At 41.3% G+C, this 13,540-nt stretch overlaps 1 pseudogene; it reads right to left on the bottom strand.

Moving 5' to 3' along the window:
• Positions 1-4,401: 4,401 nt before the first annotated feature.
• LOC113563201 lies at positions 4,402-5,443 on the bottom strand (annotated as a pseudogene).
• Positions 5,444-13,540: the final 8,097 nt, after the last annotated feature.

The raw sequence follows: 13,540 nt of genomic DNA, 5'->3' as shown, positions 1-13,540 counted from the left end.
CGCACCGCACCGTTCGCCGGGAGAATCAGGATCGAGGTGGAAATCGGATAACGAGCCGGATAAGGAATAATGACGTCGCTCGCGGAGTTAGACGCGGTTTTGTCCTCCCCCTTCCTTGCCTTCCCTCGCCCGTAAATGGATTAAAACAATTTAAACGGGGCTGAAGTGCGTCGTGCAGTACATCTCGCCTGCCGGCGCGATAAGTCTCTTGTTCTCTCTCTTCTCCTCTCTCTCACCCTTTAATTCGCCTCTCGTTTCTCTCGCGGCAATTCGGAAACTACGAGCACCACTGACCGCGCTTTTAAATTGAGGCGCTTATTGGCGGAGAGATCGCGCGAACTTTATTATGACAGCGCGCATCCCATTATAGGGACCATTATCTTTTACATTCAGCGGGTATAAACCGCGCCGGGGACAGCGAGGGCGGGGGATAACGCACGTCCCGTTTCCCTAATTTGAGTCACGCGACGAGCAACGGGGCTAAAGCTGAACTTCCGGTGCCCAGTTAGACCGTACCTCGACGCATTTCCCGGGGGCGCGCGCGTTAATTATGCGCCATCGCGAACGAAATGCAGGGGCACGAAGTGCAGGCAGCAGTTATCGACTGCGTCGAAACCGGGTGTGCTGTTTAAATTTCACGGCGAAAGGCTGCACCTCATTAGTTTGTCGCGTACCACGCCGGCTGGGCGGGCAAGCCATCTAATGCGAAATTTATGGTTCGATCGATTCTGCGATCGTTCGATCACGCCCCGATCAGCGACGGTAATCTCGTGCGACGCGTATTTATCTCCGTCCACCGAGTTCATCGTGCGGGACCGCATTATTATTCGCACGTGCGGGACAAATGGAATTTTTGGAAACCGGATTCACGTGCCTCGGGATGCGTGAAATGCTCGTGAGGCAACGAAGCGACGAAAATATGTTTAAAAAACAACGCTGGGATGAGGGTGGACGGGGGTGAGTGGCACTCCAGGTCGCTCCGCTTGACTCCGCGCGACGTTTTAACAGCGGAAACTCGCAAAACTTCGTTCGCTCGTAATGCATCACATTTCCTTTTATCCGCGCTTTGCCCGACGCGAGGAGAACGCGAGTCTCCGTCCGTGAACAAGGAGAATAAAGAAGATTTCTCTCGTAAAACGGACATATTTTCCAGATACGTCGCGAATAACTGCGAGCGCTCCTTCGCGACGTTTTTCTCCTCCCTTCGCTTTCTTCATCGCGATGTAAAATATTCGAAGTGTCGGTAAATGTTTCTATAATGCCAGCGCGAAGATTCCGTCGCGTTCTCGACGCGGAATCAAGCGTGATTGTCGATATTGTATTTCCGGAACAATGGGCTATTAATATCGATATTGTATTTTCGGAAGAATAGACTATTAATATTCCACTCACCGCACTCCGCGCTTCGCTCGTTGCGAAAAGCAATTCGGCGCTTGTGTGTGTGTGTACGCGTTGTTATACATATTATATACAGGGTGTTTCCTCTAACTGTAGCACTTAGAGTATCTCTGCTTCCTTTGATGATATGAAAAAAGTCAAAGGACGAAAATTGTTCGATTCAAAGAGACTAGTACTCTGGTGAGAAAATTATTTTTTTTAATGTGACCTTTCACAAGATATCAAGGTCATGAACATTTTTTTAAATGAGATGGTATATTTTCCTTAACGAAATGATGTAGCTTGTAAAAAAACAAATTCAACTATAAGGAATATGTTGACCTTCAAATGACTTTGAACCACAAAAATCACGTTTAGGAAAAAAAACTCTATTTATTGTATGTATAACTACAAAGATATAAGGTGTTGTCGGAATATCGCAATAAACTTCATTTGCACGGAACATACTCAACGAATCATTTTCTGATCGCTGGACTGGACGTGGTGGAAGAATTTCTTGGCCGGCTCGATCACCAGATCTTGCGCCTCTTGAGTTTTTTCTTTGGGGACACCTAAAAAATGAAGTTTATCGCGATATTCCGACAACACCTGAAGATATGCGAGAAAGAATTCAGCGTGCGTGCACCGCAATTACTCTGGAATCTCTCAAAAACGTAAAACAATCGTTTATTCATCGAATTCGAAAGTGTATAGAAGTAAACGGTGATCATTTCGAACATCTGTAAAAAAAGGTATATCTTTGTAGTTATACAATACAATAAATAGAGTTTCTTTTCCTAAACGTGATTTTTGTGGTTCAAAGTCATTTGAAGGTCAACATATTCTGTATGGTTGAATTTGTTTTTTTACAAGCTATTGGGTCGTCCGGAAAGTTCGTGCCGTTTTTAATAGATGGCGTTAGAACATGTCTCAATATATCAATGTTATTGAAAACATACGATTTATATACATATGCTTAAAGGTGACATTTCAACGCATCTTTAGGAAAAAAGTTGTTTGAGATAAATTGATTCGTGTCAGTTTTGTACTCTTTTGAAGATGGAAGAAAACAAAGAACATTTTAGACACTCGATGCTTTTCATTACCGGAAAGGCAAAAATGCCTCACAAGCAACAAATTCGATATGTTCTGTTTACGGAGAAGGCGCTTTAGCTGAAAGAACCGTACGTAAGTGGTTCGCTAAGTTTAGAGCTGGTGATTTTAACCTTAAAGACCAAGAACGCTCGGGCAGACCCTCTATTACTGATGATGACCAAATCAAGACACTGATCGAGAATAACCCGCGCTACACGACACGTGAATTAGCAGAGGTACTGAAAATATCGAAAACCACTGTCCACGATCATGTAGTGAAGCTTGGTTACGTAAGTCGCCATGATGTATGGGTTCCGCATAATTTGGCCGAAAATTTAATGGATCGCATTTCCATCTGCGACTCGCTGTACAAGCGCAACGAAAACGTACCATTTTTGAAGCAATTAGTGACGGGTGACGAAAAATGGATCATTTACAACAATGTAGAACGAAAAAGATCCTGGGGTAAGCGAAATGAACCAGCATTAACCACTCCGAAAGCCGGCCTTCATCCAAAAAAAGTCATGCTCTGTGTCTGGTGGGATTGGAAAGGAATCCTATATTATGAGCTTCTACCACACAACCAAACGATAAATGCAGATAAGTACTGCTCGCAACTGGACGAATTACAGACAGCGATTCAGGAAAAACGTCCAGAATTAGCTAATAGGAAGGGCGCCGTGTTCCATCAGGACAATGCCAGACCTCATGTTTCTTTGACTACCCGACAAAAATTGTTGGAGTTTGGCTGGGATGTGCTACCTCACCCACCGTATTCACCAGACATTGCGCCTTCAGACTTTCACTTATTTAGGTCTTTGCAAAATTCTCTTAGCGGCAAGAACTTCGACTCTTTGATCGACATAAAAAACCACCTTGAGGAGTTTTTCGCCGAGAAACCTAAGAAGTTCTGGGAGAATGAAATCTTCCAGTTGCGTGAAAGATGGACAAAGGTTGTGAAACAAAACGGTGCATACATATGTCAATAAATATTTATCGACATAAAAAAATGTTGCCTTTGAATTTTCCTTCAAAATCGGCACGAACTTTCCGGACGACCCAATACATCATTTCGTTAAGGAAAATATACCATCTCATTTAAAAAAATGTTCATGACCTTGATATCTTGTGAAAGGTCACATTCAAAAAAATAATTTTCTTACCAGAGTACTAGTCTCTTTGAATCGAGCAATTTTCGTCCTTTGACTTTTTTCATATCATCAAAGGAAGCAGAGATATTCTAAGCGCTACAGTTAGAGGAAACACCCTGTATAGGCATTCTTCTTGACATATCGAAAGTCATCTCCGGAATATTCTCTTCTTGATCTCGATATCAGATGTTTCGACGTGCCGCGCTCCGCGTGTGCGCGCGTGGACGGAGAACGTAATGGAGCAATACACGCAAGACGTATTGGTGCGCCGGCGAAAGAGGATTACTCTGTTCATGATAATGTGTTTTCTCGGAAATTGATGTGCCCCAAGCTTTAATGCGAACGAGAAATGCTTATTAGGAGCGGGCAGGCAATTGGAGCGGTCCGCTAGCTTTCCTTCCATCCACCGAGCCTCATAAATCTCCTGTCTTTTGCAGCAATAAAGCACAAGTTGGTGAGCATATATATCTAGTCGAGACAATGTCATAACGTGTACTTTGAAGAAAGTCTCTTGGCGCGTCATTTAATAGCAATGCTTCCTGACTTGAGAGAACAAGAATCTATTTGTATGAAAAATATTATTAATAGTAAATACTATTTGTTACTATAAAACAACTTGACAGTATGATTCTATAGTCATATTATTGCAGGATATAGGATACTTGTATATATCTCTCTCACATGCATTCGTTGTATTTTGTTCATACACTTAATGGATACCGGCGGGATTAATGCAGCACTCGGACGCAGATAAATGTCTTCAGAATGTGGTCGTTTTTCACCACACTTCATTAAATTCCTGTTCAAAAGCGGTATATCAATGTTGATTTGCGAAGATATTACTAACCATGTTCTAACATGCAAATTATTATTAATTTTTTAGATATTCCAGCAAACATGACGTTGCCAAGGTAACTCGTTACTGATATTAATGTGATTCGCTTCAGATTTATTCACGAGTGGGCTGTTCGACTGGTAACTGATATCGACCAAGGCTGTATGTCAGGATGACATTTCCCAGCTCCCGCGATCATCGCTCTACCAACTGATATGTCAATGGACGTGTTGTACATCTGGGTACACTGCCCCAGGTTATCATGTTAAATATTAGAATAGGTTCTCATCCTTTGTTCCAGCTAACAGAATATAAGAACGCAATAATTTTAATTTCAATTAAGAATTATTAAATTATTTAACTTTATTTACATTAAGATAAAACTCACAAAGATATGAAGTTATGCTTTGAGAGCCCTTGCAATCTTAGTCTATTTTTGATTTGGGAGAGTATCGATGGAAGGTGATGAAAGATTACAAGCTTACGTACCGGATTTTAGGAAGTATAAAATTTACTTGGGATAAACGCATGCAGAATTTGTAGAACTCTTTTGTCATTGGCTGTTATCGGTCTCCTGTTGAATCAGGTTATATCTTTGGTGGATAGACATACACGAGAGTTGTTTCCCTGGCTGCCAAGTGGTATACATTAAGCAGTGGAACTATGGCAAGAAGAATTGGTGGCATCTGTCGTGATCGAGTACTAGGCAGCGTTTGGGCAGGTAAGTGTTTAACGTACTCAGAGTTAATGGGAATGTTGCCTCGGAGTGTTTTCGGGGTGTCTGCCGAACTTGAAAATATGGTAGACCGAAATCAGCATGGGGGCGATAAACGTTGTAAACAATAATACAACAGATAAAAAATATTATGGTAATGATAGGAGATTCTTTTGGTCTTGTGCGATATACGTGTCAGGAATTTCACCATCTTGCACGTTGCAACAGTTATCGCAAGTATGTCACGCTGTACAAATATTAATGCATCGTAAAACTACTCCGTTTTCTTCTTGCGTGACATCAGCGTCAGCACCTCTCACAGTTGTCATTGTTGCGTTTGTAATAATACGTAGAAAAGTAATATTCTATAATCGAAAAGGAATTTTCACAACTCTTCCTTTTCTTTCGTTGCATAAGCTACCAGATTGCCCATCACAAAATTAAACTACTTATACTACAATGCGGAAGTGTGTCTATATTACAAGTCTTAATTCGTCATGATCTATACTCCTAAAGCGAGGGTCTAAAAACGAGGTTATGTTCTCGACTCCTGACCGGGTTCACCATTTTATTTTGCACCAGTGCAACTTTAATCTCAAATGCAATGTACCACAGAGAGAACCTAAGAGCGGCCACAAGCGATCCATTGGGACATTTTTCCTGACGTTTGACGGCGCCGTGGCGAAAGTGGACGTGAATAGGTTCGTTACGCTCGGTATGATACATGATTCGTGTCCAACTATTCATAAGGAAGCTTCCATGGTAAACTCACTTTCGACGAGTATCAGTGCGTTCGAAGGGAAGGTAAAATATTAAATGTGTGTTCGAGGGTTTGGGTGTATGAGTCCTTGGTTTGGAGAAATTACATCTAAAAAGTGAGCTTTTCCAGCGTACGAAAAGTACCATGAATAGCTTTTAAAATTCGGACGGCGAAAAGCGCGGTGGTCTAGTGGGCTGCCGCGAGAACTCGTATTTGCCACCGCGCAAGTTGTGGTTGGAACCGAGTTTGTGGATATTTTTTTTCTTCGGATTTTTGTTTTTTTGTTTGCATTATATTTTTTATTATGTAATTTGATTTTATTATGTTTTATTATATTTGAGGTATACGTATATGTATAATGAGCATAACATATAATTTTACATTTGTAAACTTTTTTTATTTATTTATATAGTTTTTAAATTGTGAAAGTGTTTATTTATTATGAAAATTTGGACTCCATTTAAAAAAGTGGTCACAACCTCTTGTGCTATGATGTACAGTGTTGCGGATGAAAATTTTATATATTAGGAGTGTGATTTAGTTTTGAGGTTTTTTGCAACAGAGTGGCCTTAGTGTCAGTTTGTTCATAGCTGTTTTCGATAACTGTTTGTTTCTACAGTGTTGACATTTCAATGTAGCATTAGTGGCCATAGATGCACTAAGTCGGTGGTTTATATCATCGTAAAAATGGGAACTTCCAGAAGGAGATTTTCGGACATGCGTTGCTTTTTGTTTTTTAATCAAAAGAAAACTGCGGTGAGCGTTATAGATTCTTCTGGAAACTTATGGTGATTCTGCTCCCATCTTAAGACGTGTGAACTGGTTAGACCTAAAGTGAACTTGAGACGGCTGGGACACCAAGAAGCTTGAATGCAGATTTGCAAGCATCTTTGGACGAATCCAACGACGATCCACTTAGAACTTGCCAGAGCATTTAAATGTTGATCGTACACAAGTTCAAACATTTAATAAAATGGGAAAAATCAGAAAGAAGGGAATGGGTTCGTGAATTATCGGAAGTGCCATTTGAAACATTTGCATTTCGTTGATCGCAGGCAAAAAAAGAAGAGTCTTTTGTCTCGGATTGTTACTGGGGATGAAAAGTGGATCTATTTTGAATATCCGAACGGCGAAAATCATGGGTGGATCCAGGCAACACACATCCACTCCGAGACGCAATATTCACGGTTCAAAAAGTAATGCTCTGTATTTGGTGGGATAGTGTACTATGAGCTGTTAAATCCGCACGAGACTGTCACGGCTGATCGTTATCGACACTAATTGTACAAGTTGAAGCAAGCATTGGACAAAAAACGACCACAATTGCGAGTAACGACGGAAAGTGATTCTTCTTCGTGACAACGCTCGACAACGTTGCGTTGTCAGTGAAAGAAACACTATTAGAGCTTGAATGGGAGTCTTACCGCACCCGCGTATTCTCCGGACATTGCTCCATGCGATTATTATTTGTTCGGTCGATGCAACACGCTTTAGAGGAGGTACACACTTTTATATTTCGAAGAAGTGCGAAATTTTCGTCGACGAATGGATCAACTGAAAAGAAGAGTCATTTTATCGTCATCTCTTGCCAGAAAGATGGGAAAAGTTATAGAAAACGAAGGAAATATTTTGATTAAGGTATTCATTTCATTATCATATTAAATACATCGTTTTTGAGCAAAAAACCCTCAAAACTAAATCACACCCCTAAAAAAGTTTCATTTATGTTTTTTTATGCTTTTTTATAAATTTTCCATCCGGACAACACTGTACAGTTATGTCAAATTTTTATAATAAAAATAACACTCGAAGTAAAAAGTTTACAAATGTTAAATGTAATATGTTTATGTCTATATACGTATACCCTCCAAAATATAATAAAACATAAATAAATTCATTATTTACATAATAAATTTATTATTTACATAATAAAATATTATGCACACAAGAAACAAAATCCGAAAAAAAAATTAATCAACAACTCGGTCTCGAACCCAACTTGCGCGGGATGACAAATAACGAAGTCTCGGCGCTTAGCACTGGATACCGGCGCTTCGCGCCGAAATTGTAGCTATTCATGGTATGTACTGTCCGACGCTGGGAAAATGTTCACTGTATCATTACGAGCGTAACTGGCACTATTTCACGTCCCCTTTGTCAGGCGCGCCAAAACGTCGGAAGCTGGTGGCGCCTCTTTAGGTTCTCGTCTGATACAACGTACGACGTACGAGAACTGTCCAATCACGTGCATCATGCGCGGATTGCAGCAACATGGCGGGCTTTGATTCGGGCTCGCGATTGGTCGGTTTCGCGTGATTAATAGAGAGCGCAGTCGAGTTACGAAAATCGCCGCGAGTCGGCGTTGATTGAGAATGCGAGCGTACAATCTCGGAAAGGAAGATGGCGGCGTGAAAGTTGTGAACAATTTGAATGGGATGGGGCGTTCGCGTTAAACGTACAACGTCGTTTTTTTCTCCCGCGTAATGATAATGAATGGTGATATCGGGCGCAATTGAACATGGCGGATCGTTTGATACTGCGGTCGGTCCTCCGATCGGAAGAATCGCAATTGCTGTTGTGGGCTGCTGGGAGATCGTGTGGCGGGTGTATACCGTTCGGTTCACGCGTACAACACGGTGTTGTATAGGCAGACCGAGTCGGACGAAAACGGCGGCAGTTAAAAATTATCTGGCGACGTCGGACGAGCGTCCGCCACATCAGATCGGCGCGGAGGCTGCGAACGCGGTATTCGTCGGGAGGAACGGCGCGCGGTCGATATGTTGTCAAGATGGCCGGGAGTAGATCATCTGGTTCAAGCTGCTCATCATAGGGGACAGCGGTAAATATACGCGGTAACACTGTGTATTGTCAGCGAGGAGCTGCGCGATCAAACGCTCCGGTCATTCAGCTGCACTTTTTCTCGCCCGTCACGCATCCCCTCCTTATCGTCTTTATCTCCTCTTCTTCCTCGTGCCGGTTCCGTCTCTTTCTTGGCTTTTTTTCTCGGTTTTCTCTTTTCCTATTTTTCCCCTTTCGCTCTTTTGTTCTTCTGTGCTGGAAAATTTCATTCAGATGCGAAGTGTTGGAAGAGGCAACAGGAAGGGACAAAATGTCGCACGCGTGTTGTGGCGAGGTTCATTGGCCAAGCTGATTGTCCTAATTATGCAGTTTCAGTATAGTTTATTAAATAATGAGCCTGATGATGGTGGCGCGTTCGTCGCCCGCTGCATGCACTATTGAGGGCATAGCTTAGATTTGGATGATCGCGACAATTGGTTTCTTCCTGCATGGTAGATTTGTAGGAGCAGAGTGTGTAATGTGCTGCGTTAATGCAAGGAAATACAAGATAATGAATTGACAGATGTTTATCATGTTTTCAGACATTCCGCGAGTCATTCTTTCGTTGGAATTGGGTGACAATTAAAATTTCTATTTCTATTTAAATTATACATGAAAATAATATAAATGTTTGTTTGTTTGTTTTAAGTGGTGTTAGGTAAAAAGCTCACTACTTCTAAAGATCGCTGACATTACATTCAACGGCAGTTACTAACTACAATGGAGTGGATTTAAAAAATACAACTGTGGGGGTAACGGTGAGCGAGTAAAGCTGCAATTTGGGTACTGCTGGTAAGAACTCCGGACAATCACTTCACAACTTTACTACAGGGGAACGCACGGCCGTCATAGTTGTGTATTGAATGTGACAGCGGTGATACGTTCCGAATGTTAACTGGTGGTTACACGAAATCGATAAGAAATTGTGATGTTGGTTTACAGGGTATCGTAGGAAATGAAAATGATGCACCTAATCAGTAAGGTGGTGTTAACGGGATAGATGCGCAACAGATTTGCCAATCAATGGGGATTCAGTTTGTTTGAGACTTCCGCAGGGATAACATCAATGTCGAGGAGGTACGTAGAATTGGTCTCCACTTTTGTCAATTTAATTTTAAGTAAATTGACTTAAGACTAATTATTATCTTTATTTATCACAGTACTATTTATTTTATCATTTGTTTTTTTACTAATAATAAAGTTACTCCATCGGCATTTGACAAATCGTAACTTACACGAAAGTCATACCTCACTGTAACTAACAATAATGCGTTATTTACAGGATGTTTCATGGCATAAACGAAGGTGTTAGGACCAAAAGAGCGTAAGGAGCGGCGAAGCCATTAACAGAACCAACATGAGAACGGTCAAGCTGAGGAAGTGCAGCAAAACAGGATAGGAAAAATGTTGTTAGCGACGCGTTGTATAACAATGCTACTCCTTATTGATAAAGGAATATTATTTGATACGATAATTGGACAGAATAAAACAAAGCATGTGTTAGCATGCGAGTGGGACATGTAAGAACGCTGGAAACCCTAATATCTTTCTAAACACCAATAAGTTTTGTATTCATTACGATACTAGAGATTGTATCTAACAGGAAGTATATCTTTCGGCGCTAGTATACTGTAGTTAATGTTAATAGAATCGAGATATTTGACAAAACAAATGCGTAGAGGCGGCAGTTTTTTCGCTAAATAAAGCCTACGGCTCACACACACGATATATCTCGATTCTATTATACATTACTCCAGTATACTAGCGCCGAAAGTATACTCCGTTAGGATACAATTCTTAGGTAATCGTAATTGAGATACAAAACTTGTTGGTGTTTAAGAAATATTAGGGTTTCCAGCGTCTTCATTGTCCATCTCGCAGTGCAAGCACATTGCTCTCTGTTTTATTCTGTCCTAATTATCGTATCAAATAATAATTTTTTAATCATAAGGCGTAGCAATGCTTATCCAACGCTCGCTAACAACATTTTTTCTATGCTGTTTTGTGGCATTCCTTCAGGTTGACCGTCTCATTGGTTGTCTGGCTTGCCGCTCCTTTACGTCCTTTTTTTGGTCCGTAAACTGTCCGTGTTATTTGCCTGAACATCTTTAGTACGCATTATTGTGTAGCTTTACAGTGAGGTTATGACTTAATTTGTGTAAGTTACGTTTAGTGTTTGTCCAATGCGATGGAGTAACTTTTATTATTGTGTAACAAACAAATGAATAAATAAATAGGTACGTGATAAATAAAGATAATAAATAGTCTAGTTCAATTTACTAAAATTTATTGGCAAAAGTGGAAACCAATTCTACGTACCTCCTCGACATTGGAATTGGTTTCCTTGCGGAAGTCTCAAACAATGAATCCCCATTTTGATTGGCAAATCTTTGCGCATTTCGTTCAACCTTCTGATTAGGTGCTATTTTTATTTCCTACGAGTACCCTTTACCTCACAATTCCTGTTCGATTTTCCGTGTACCACGTTTAAACATTCGCGACGTATCACGGCTGGTCACATCATACCACAACTATGAAGCGTGCGTTCCCCTGTGTAAGTTGAGTTATTGTCCGGAAACGTTCTTGACCAGCAGTATCCAATTTTGCAGCCTTTACTCGCTCACCGTCTACTCACAGTTTGTATTTTAAAGTCCCTCCTATTGATAGTTTATGTAACTGCCGTTGAATGTATTGTCAGCAATCTAGAAGTAGTGAGCTTTTACCTAACCTTAAAAACCAACCCACAAACAAGACATTATATTTATTTACATGTATAATTTAAATAGAATAGAAATTTTTTAATTTGTCACAATGTCACGAGAATAATGACTCGCGGAAATGTCTGAAGTAATGCACTGGCATAAACATCGTTGTCATTCATTATCTTGGTGATTTCCTTTCAAATTTTAACGCAAGCACATATCCACTTGCCTCCCTACAAATCTACCATGCAGGAAGAACAATTTCGCCATCATCAATCTAACTATGCCAATAGTGCATGCAGCGGGGACGAACGCGCGTGGCATCATCAATCAGCGCCTATTATTTAATAAAGCTGATACTGAAAATCGCATAAATGATGGACAATCAGCTCGTGCAAAATGGAAACCTCGGCACAACAGCGGTGGGACGAAATTTGTCCCTTCCTGTTGCCGCTTCCAATTTTTCGACATCTGGAATGAAAATTTGCCAGGAAGAGGAACAAAGAGGAAAGGGGAAAAAAGAGAAAGAGAAACGGAGAGAAAGAGGCAAGAAAAAGGGACGGGGAACGGGCAGAGGAGAGAGAGGAGATAAAGAACGATAAGAGGGAGGGGGGATTGCTAGGAGGGCGCAGAAAAAGTGCAGCTGATGACGCCGAGCGTTTTGAATCGCGCATTTCCTCGCTACAATACAGCAGTGTTACGCGCGTATATTTACCGCTGTGCCTATGAGAGCAGCTGACAGATGACTCATACTCCCGCCATCTTGACAACATATGACGCGCGCGTTCCTCCCGACGATAGGTCGCCAGCCTCCGCGCGGTCTGTGTTGTGGCCGGGCCGCGTTCGTCGACGTCGCAGGATATTTTTACTGGGCGCGCGTTCGTCGACTCGGGCGTGTGTACGCGTGAACCGAACGGTATACTACCCCACACGATCTCCAGCAGCCACAACAGCACATTGCGATTCCTTCCGGATCGGGACGACCGTTCATAGTATCAACGATCGCCATGTTCATGGCGCCGCGATATCACATTCTATTTATCATTACGGCGGGGAGACAAAAAAGCGCGTTGGTACGGTTTAAACGCGGACGCCATCCCATATCAATTGTCACACTTTGTCACTGCCGCCATCTTCCTTTACGAGATTGTACGGCTGCATTCTCAATCACGCGACGTCGCGGCGGATTCGTAAGCTCGACTGCGCTTCTTCTATTAATCACGCGAACGCGACCAAATCGCGAGGCCGAATCAAGCCCGCCGCATGGGTTTGCTTGCAATCGCGCATGATGCACGTGAGTTGGACAGTTCTCGTACGTACGTAGTTGTATCAGAGAGAAACCTAAGAGGGCAACAGCTTCTGACGTTTGGCGCCCGCCTGACAAAGTGACGTGAACTAGTTCGTTAACGCTCGGTAATGATACAAGTGAAACATTTTCCAGCGGTAACGGACAGTACATACATGAATAGCTACAATTCGGCGCGGAAGCCGGTAAGTCCAGTGGCTAAGCGCGAGACTCGTATTTGTCATCCGCGAAGTTGGGTTGCGAGACCGAGTTGTGATAATTTTTTTTCGAGATTTTGTTTCTATTGTGTTTGGCATTATATTTTTTATTATGTAAATAATAAAATTATCTATGTAATATGATTTATTATGTTTTATTATATTTTGGGAGGTATACGTTATGAGACATAAACATATACATTTACCATTTGTGAAACTTTTTACCTGTCGAGTGTTTATTTATTATAAAAATTCTGACATAATGTAACAGTGTTGCGGATGGAAAATTTATATAAAAGCATAAAAAAATAAATGCTTTTTTAAGGGTGTGATTTAGTTTTGAGGGTTTTTTTGCTCAAAAACGATGTATTTAAATATGATAATGAATGAATACCTTATCATAAACTATTTTCCTTCGTTTTCTATAACTTTTTCCCATCTTTCTGGCAAGAGAGATCGAGAAAAATGACTCTTCTTTTAGTTGATCCATTCGTCGACGAATTTTCGCACTTCTTCGAAATTATAAAAGTGTGTATCCTCTAAAGCGTGTTGCATCGACCGGAA

The sequence above is a fragment of the Ooceraea biroi genome, chromosome 13 (assembly GCF_003672135.1).
Source record: "Ooceraea biroi isolate clonal line C1 chromosome 13, Obir_v5.4, whole genome shotgun sequence".
NCBI lineage: Eukaryota > Metazoa > Arthropoda > Insecta > Hymenoptera > Formicidae > Ooceraea > Ooceraea biroi.
This window is presented reverse-complemented; position numbering and strand designations above follow the sequence as displayed.